This window comes from Phoxinus phoxinus (genome assembly GCF_949152265.1).
Source record: "Phoxinus phoxinus genome assembly, chromosome: 2".
Taxonomy (NCBI): Eukaryota; Metazoa; Chordata; class Actinopteri; order Cypriniformes; family Leuciscidae; genus Phoxinus; species Phoxinus phoxinus.
Window position 1 is genome coordinate 13,165,590 of NC_136877.1, and position 8,417 is coordinate 13,174,006.

At 36.7% G+C, this 8,417-nt stretch overlaps 1 long non-coding RNA gene across 1 annotated transcript; it reads left to right on the forward strand.

The window, feature by feature from the left end:
* The first annotated feature begins 5,910 nt into the window (after nt 1-5,910).
* LOC306987683 lies at nt 5,911-7,612 on the forward strand. The gene is made up of 3 exons (XR_013795228.1): nt 5,911-6,552; nt 6,657-6,755; nt 6,905-7,612. It is a non-coding gene; the product is annotated as an uncharacterized lncRNA (long non-coding RNA).
* The last annotated feature ends 805 nt before the right edge of the window (nt 7,613-8,417 follow it).

Here is an 8,417-nt window from a genome sequence, read left to right on the forward strand (position 1 = left end):
ACGCCAAATGTATAATCTGTTCATTTGAAGCATTTCACAGCATCTACCTCTAATGCTATTTATTATGCATAACTAAAAACCAAGTTTTCTCAGTGTGTTACGCACCGTCGGCTGAAATTGGTCTCGTCTGCTTTTTTGATCGGGCGATTCGACATGTTGAATCAGCGTCAGGCCGTCGGTGAAAGAGGGAACTCTGATTGGCTGTTCAGCTTAGTGAACGAGTCAGTGGACGAGAATAATAGAAAAACAACAAGCAAAGAAGTCAAAACGGCACAGATAGTAGGCTGTTCTAATGTTACGTCATCTTACCTGAGTGTTCCTTGGTGAATATTTCAATATTAACATGAGCGGAGTGGAATAAAGAAAGTATTCAGCAGGATTGATATTCAAAACGGTAAGCCACGCACTGCTTTGTTTACGGTTTGTGTACCTGGAGCCTGCAGCTTCAGTTTCCCTTTTTGAATGATGAATATATCTGCAGAAATAGACAGTTGTCTCATTTACACACAGGCGCAGAACGCACATTTTATAGCTGACAGTCAGCTGTAGTTCTCTCTGTGTGTTCAAGTGCAGCTTTTTTTTCCCGCGAGGCGACAACACCAGTTGGCTTTCATCAGCACTAGTTCAGTTCATCAGCGTCGGCTTGGTGTGTTCCAGAATGTGAAAGGGGGCGTGTTTCAAGATACGCAAAGGAGTAGACCAAACTAATTAACAGGGCAATACACTCACATGCACACAAAACACACTACTTGTCGGCCGTCATTTTTTAAATATATATTTGTGTATCGGGCCGGCCCACATTGGCCAGCGGCCCACCGGGAAAAGTCCCGGTGCTCCAGATGGCCAGTCCGCCCCTGATGTTGAGACACAATTATCTGTTCATTTACGTATTTCTATACAGTCGTTTTATTTTCCACACACATACTGATACCTAGCATATTGTTAACCTACAGATGCCAAAGGGGAACTAGCTCTAACACTGCTATCCACCATGGTGCCACAGGCCGTCTACAGGGTTGGGAAGAAGACTATCGGCACTCCACTGAAGAGCCCCGGACAGCGTTCATACACCAAATGCCTGTAAGTACAATGGACCAGTTTCTCAGCACCACACTGAGAGAGAATATTCTTAATTCTAACTATACTATACAGGTGAAAGAAGGCAATCCAAGTGACATGTTTCATGTGAAAGCTAAAGGGTGAATCCTGATTTAAAAAAAAAAAAAAAAACCTCCAAAGTTCCTCACAGTTGTATTTCAGTTTTGGGCGATGCCATCCAAGGTAGCAATCTGACTAGAAAGTGAAGTTAAAGATTTACTCAGTGGTTCTCAACCCACATTTTCTTGTACACATTCATGACCCACTCAAAATTAACACACCAATTAAGAACCACAGCTAATTTGGCTTCCTTGTACAGTTAGTATCAGCATTATAACACAAACTGGTAGTCAATTATCTTGCTTACAATTCACCTTCTAGCTACACAATATTCACTTCATTTTATCTATCTTTCTGTCTCTGTCTGTTTTAGGTTGGAGCAAATATGGTGGAATACCTCCAGCAATCGAAGCCATTCCCCCTGTCCTGGCGTTGGGAGATCCCCAGCAATGTGCCTCTCAGGCATTTGGGATATTAGCTGGTCAGGCACTCCCTCAGAGCAAACTGCCTGGGGTCCCCCCAGTGTGCTCCTGCATGGAAGTTTCTGCAGCAAGTTGTGTATCTGAATAAAAACCAGTCAAATTTCTTAAGACTGCCTTGCTTAATTGCATTAAAAATGTAAAGTAAATGACACAACCAATGATTGAAGACTTTAAACCTTAAGTTTAATCCAGTTATTGAATGTTGTCGAATGTTTGAGAGCATGTTTGAGAGAATGAGAGTTGTTTATTTTTATTTTCCTTTTTTCTAATATTGTTATTACAGTGTGACCAAACATAAATAGGAATATAAATATGTCCAAGTGTGTTTTTTTATATAGAGTTTAATTTAATTTAATGCAATAAACATTTAAAAGTGCTTGAAGTTTGTAATAGAATGTAAAAGTTTTATTTCTGAAATACGGCATACTAGCATAGTAACCCAAGTTAGGTTATTTTTGACCCAACTCCTGGGTTAAAAAAGGGACCATCTAAAGGCCATTGCACGTTAAAAAATAAATACGACCTCACTTTGTCTATCACGCTTGCACACTGCCTTAGAAACTTTCGTCCGTCATAAAAAAAATCAAAACGGGTTCGATTTTCTGCGTTTTTCGCATCCGTAACAAGCAGTTTGAATGGTGTTTGAATGGTGCTTTGACAATTCTGAGCCACCGAATCACGAATACGAAAAAACGCATACGAAAATTTCGGACTCAGTGTGCAATGGCCTTTAGGGTTATATTAACTACAATGTTGTTGTTTTTAACCCAACATTTGGGTCAGGTATTTAACCCAGAAGTTGGGTCAAAAAGAATTGAAATAACCCAGAAATTAGTTGGTCCCTTTTTAACCCTCTGGGGGTCTGAGGGGTTTTTGGGGCCCTTTAGTTGTTTTGACATGCCCTGACATTTGTGCTTATTTCAGTTACTTACAACATACCATTGGCCAACGTGTAATTATACTGTATTCAGCACAAACTTTGCTACAATAATATGTAAGCAAAATGGAAGTTACATGTTTGCATTTTATAGGAAAAAAAAAAGTTTATAAATAATAATAAATAATAGTAAAGGGGATAATAGTTTTGGGGGGGGGGAAATGTCACTGCAATAAGGCCATATAACACATACTGAATAGTTGTCCGCAAGACTTTTGAGTTACCATTCTTGTAGGCTAGAATTCTTACTACTAAATGATGTGAAAATAATTCTGACCACTCTTTCACAAAACAACAATATAACGATTTAAACTTTGTAAGTCAGTTTTTGTGTCAGCATTGCTGTAAGCGTGGGCGTGTTGATGGCCATGAATATTAATGTGATTCACACCAGGGGAGACGATAGACACTCCCCCAATGGCTAATGTCCCATCAAGGTGCTGTGAGGCAGCCTGAACAAAGAATGAGAGGAGATTCAAAGGCTTTGTTTTTCAATCTGTTTTATTGTAATACCTCTATGTGGAGGAACTAAATGTTGTGCCTCACAAAACCACAGTGCTACATAAACATATAGTACCAGTCAAAAGTTTGGACACATTACCATTTTTTATATTTTTGGAAGAAGCCTGCATTTATTTGATCAAAAATACAGAAACAACAGTAATATTGTGAAATATTATTACAATTTAAAATAATGATTTTCTATTTTAATATACTTTAAAATATTATTTATTTATTTGATCACAGCCGAATTTTCAGCATAATTACTCCAGTCTTCAGTGTCACATGATCCTTCAGAAATCATTCTAATATCCTGATTTGATAATCAGGTGTTATCAATGTTGGAAATCGTTGTGCTGCTTAATATTTTTTTATAAGCTGTGATACTTTTTTCAGGATTCACTGATATTTAAAAAGAACAGCATTTATTCAAAATAGAAATATTTCCTAACAATATAAGTCATTACTATTACTTTACCTTTCTTTCGGTTTTTGAAAGGATGTGTTGTGTATTACTGTTACAAATTATTTTAAATAAATGCTGTTCTTTAATATATTTTATTCATCAAAGAATCCTGAAAAAAACTATCACAGGTTATAAAAAATACTAAGCAACACAACTGTTTCCATATGAGTTCTATGTAATCAGAAAAATAACTATATAACACTAAACAACTTACTCTGAACTTGTACCCTTGGCGGGATCAATTCGCCCTTCGAAAATGCAGCCGTTCGTCGTCTGAGTTGCAATCTTCCTCTGAGGAAAAGGTGAATTCTTCCTCGCTGTCCAGAATCATCTGAAGGGCGTCTTTACCGGAGAAGCGTGCCATCCTCAAAACGCGATGAACTGAATCTGATGAAGAAACTTCGTGTTTTTATGGCCTTGATCGGGGGGCGTGTGCGATGCATTGATCACCAGAACTATTACCATGTGAATAGCATGGCGGCCTCAGCTCATAAAAAAAATGGAAAACGAAGAAAATGTGCCTCTCCTTGGTTTCAAACGGATTACATAAACTGAGAATATTTATTTTTTTATATAAATTACTTCATTTAAAAGAAGAGAATTCTAGCTTCATAAAGACACATCTCTCGTTCCTGAGTGACAAGTATTCGCTGAGTTACAGTTCATTTTCGGACGCGTTTCAGAATGGACTTCACTGACAGAGAGAAGGCAGAACTCGCATCATGTTTATTTTTTCTTTATTTGGCATGTTTATTTTTCTTTATTGTGAGTATACACAAAAAAATAGACACTTAAAGGTCCCATGACATGACATTTTCACTTTCTGAAGTTTTTTAACATTAATATGAGTTCCCCTAGCCTGTATATGGTCCCCAAGTTTCTAGAAATTTCAATCGTTGTAAATCGAGCTTTTGCTATCTTTCTGTGCCTTTGAAAAGTGGAAGCTCAAAGTGGAAGCTTAATCGGGCTGATCTTGAATCTCCTCCTTATGACGTCATAAGGAGGTAATGTTACCTCCCCTTTCTCTGCTTTTCCCACCCAGAGAATATTTCTCGTCCATGAGAAAATGAGCTAGGAAGTAGGAACGCGTGCGCGCGATTTTAGTTTGTCCACGAGATACAGATGGTACTCAACCAGAATAAGACTTTTACCGCCGCCGTTCCCGCGGCGGTAAAATTGCGGGTGTGTATTTGCTGCCTTTGACCGCTAAGAGGCGCTACAATCGCAGACTTTGAAAAGTGTCAGTTTATTCTCTCTATTGCATAATCTGCCGCCGCGCCGCGGCTCATTGAGAGTGATTGAAATGTGGTAACAGATCAATTCAAGTGAAACATGTAGTTAAATGAATTCATATAATCACAAGACTGAAATTAAATGTAGGCCTAATACATTTAATAAATAATGAAAACATTTCAACACAAAACATTGCAATAGAAAAATATTAGGCTACATCAATGAGGCTTTGCAAAGCAACATCTTATCAGCGGACCGACGATAGCTCTGTGGACAACGCAACAGCACGAGTTTCACGGAGCTTCAAGCGATGCGAGATCGAATCTCATTAGCTTTGGTGTTAATGCTCATAATGTTTTACCATTCTTGATGCTTAGATAGGTAACTGTTTATTGAAGTCAAGCGTTTTGTTTAATTCTCAATGGCACATTACAACATAAATTTGCTACATTCCAGTACTGTAAAAAGTCGCTCAGTGCTATTGTAACTTAGCAGCTAACTTGAGCCACATAATGTTAACGTTAACTGTTAGTGTATAAATCGATGTGTGTGCGTTGTATAAGTAATGTTGTCTTTGTGTGATAGTTTAATTTTTCAAATGTGTTTGTAAGTTTGCCAGTGAACTGAGAGTGCAGTGTTAATTTCATTTTTCAAACATTTTTTCACAGACAAAAACGAGACCATAACTAAATTAAAACCTACAAATAATGGCGAATAAAAACGTTAATGTTAGGGAGAAACTATTAGGGAAGAGATCCATTCAGAACTGATTTGCGTTTGTGGTAGATGCGTAATGTTAGGCCTACATTTTGTAACGTAGCCTACTGATTTACCTGACTGAACAGGAGTTGGCATTGATGCATGTCAATCGTTCAAAAATGTAAACGTCTGGGAGAAAGAGAAGAGCAGAAATATAGATCTGAATAAGAGTGACGACGCAAAAGAGGTTTTCCTGTGCGCTCACGTGCAGCCCTGCATATAGACAGCTAACTTAACGTTATACAGCCCGCGAGGACTTTAACTCTTTCATGTCTGAATGGATTAAAAACACAACATTATTTCTTAGTGTATACTTAACTTAATATTATTCAAACAACATAATAAAAATAGAAAAGCATTCATTGCTCTTTAATAGCTTTTATAAGGATTACTTGTATTTAGTTTATACAAATATGTCTGCTTGAAAGAATAAAGAATCATGTAGGCTATGTTAGTTAAAGACTGAATAATCATTAATAGACTGTTCTACTTTAGAAGTGTTTTTTTAAAGATATACTTTTGTCACAATGCTAAATCTGTGTCTGTATTGCATGGTCAAACTTAAAATAAATATTCATATTAACAGGTTGATAGATTATCTACAGGAATATTATGGGTTTGTAAATGGAAACATTTTAGAAAAAAAATGTAGATTAATGCATTACAATTTAACTAAATTAGTTGAACTAAAGCTTATCTTGTTCGGAAGGCTAATCTTCACTTGTATTTTAAGTGTTTGTTTTTTTAAAGGGCTTGCATTATAGTTGTATGACTAATATTTGTTTTTTTCTTTTCCCTCTTAACAGATGGGATGGCCCTGTAAATTGTGCCGTACTGTGGTACAAAGAAAGAGGGACATTTTTAAACATTATAGACTGCGTCATGCGACCTTTGGACACAGCCATTCCTTGCCTTGTATTCATATAGATTGCCCATGTTCTTTTAAATCCTGGAGTTCCTTCCGCTCTCACCTCTCAAGATACCATCCAGAAGCTAAATCCCAAAATTCACCAGAAGTAAGTCTTTCATTTACCTGTCCTCTGTGTCAAAACCCTATCACAATGAAAAGGAGTGAATTTATCAACAAAAATAATTTATTCATTTTTGTTCTGTTAACTAGGACCCAAGTGCCACTGCTGTAAAAAAGAGAGATGTCACTCTGAGATGCCTCTTTGAATATATGGGAGAGAGTGCACAGGAGCTCATCTCTGATTACTGTGTAAGTATTGGCTCAGTCTGGTGAACAGGTTTAAATTGTGCTGACTGTTAATGTAAACTAACTGAACCAACATTTGGCTGGTAATGGTAGAGTATTTGTTTTTCATAAACAAATCAGATTGTCTTATATATATTTGTTTTATCTCAAAGGGGGCTGTAGAGACAACTGTTCATGATGACCTGAAAATGAAAAATTTCAGCATTTATGTCTGCCGTGAGCCAGATGCAGTAGGAATCATCCTTGAGGGAATTCCAGTCCTTTCTAATCTCGGAAATCTGGCCAGAGCATGCTGCTTACTGCTTGGGTTGACATATGCCCTTAATCTTGAGTATCTACCGAAGCTTTGCAAAACATTTGAGGTGTTCCAAAGACTTTTCGTGGGACTTGACACACTGCGCCCAAAACCAAGCCCAAAGTTCATGACTTTGAAAAATAAAGTGAAAATGTTCTTTCAAAACTGGTCAGTTGGTGGGATCAGTGGAATATTTGAGTAAAAATGTTTCTAAATAACAAACTATGTGAAGGTGTCATGTTATTGTATAATGCTAAGTTGTACTGTAGGTCAGATGCTCATGCTTGTGACCTGTAAAGTAAGTTAGTGTTAAAATGTTTATATATTATTATATTTAAAATATGTACACACTACTGTGAAGGTGTTTTACAAAACAGCAGTTCATGATTGTTTTAATGCATGAGTATAGATGTTACTTTATACTGTCCAGCTAATTTCAACTGTTTAGAAATATTAAACTGTTTTAATATGTACACCGTAAAAACACTGAAGCACTTTATTGGCTGATTCAGATGTTACTGATTGTTTACATTGTGCAGCTAATTGGTACTGTTAATAAATGTTGAAAATTAACAGTCTGAACTAATTATTTGGGTTTACACTTTCAAAACCAAGAGCAAATTGGTTAAAACTAATAAAACAGAAGACATTAACAAGTATTTTTTCATTTAAATTTTACCTAATTTAATTAAGTCTGTATAAAATGCAGATCTGTTTTTTTACTTTGATTGTACTTAATATATTGGCTTTTTCTTAAAATGCTACTTAATAATATGTTTTTTTATTAATTCGAAAATATTAGGTTGTCCTTACTCAAAATATCAGTTAGTTCAATAAACTTACAAAAAGTAGTTGGAAAATGTTGTCTTAATTTTATTGAGTTAGATTCAAGTAACAGTTTTAACAGTGTAGAGCCGCTGCACAGACGAGAAAACTGATGAAGGAAGATTGTCAGCCGATCGCGTCAGAAAATGAAAATGACGAAGCTATCTTTAATCTGCTAAATTATTGTTTTGTGAATCATCCACGAAATTGAGATGACTGAAATTGATACCCGCCATAGCAAAGGAAAAATTTTTTAAAAACAGATCCTGGACATTTCAATGTTTAAATAAAGTCTCGGGGGCAGTTTATTTATTTAAAACAGGGTTGCATCGAGTTAGAGTTTATTATGGCGGGCGTACACGGTGCGATTTTTTGCTGTTTTACGAGCTCGCAGATTATTTTTTCACTCGGGAGAAATCGAGTGCAAATCGGTGATGCTCGCATGGTCGCGGCTCGCAGCGTGTGAGAGGAATTACGAGCCGAGCCGAGCACGTTATGAGCACCTCCCCGACCTCCCGATCATTTTTAAACATGTTTAAAAAATT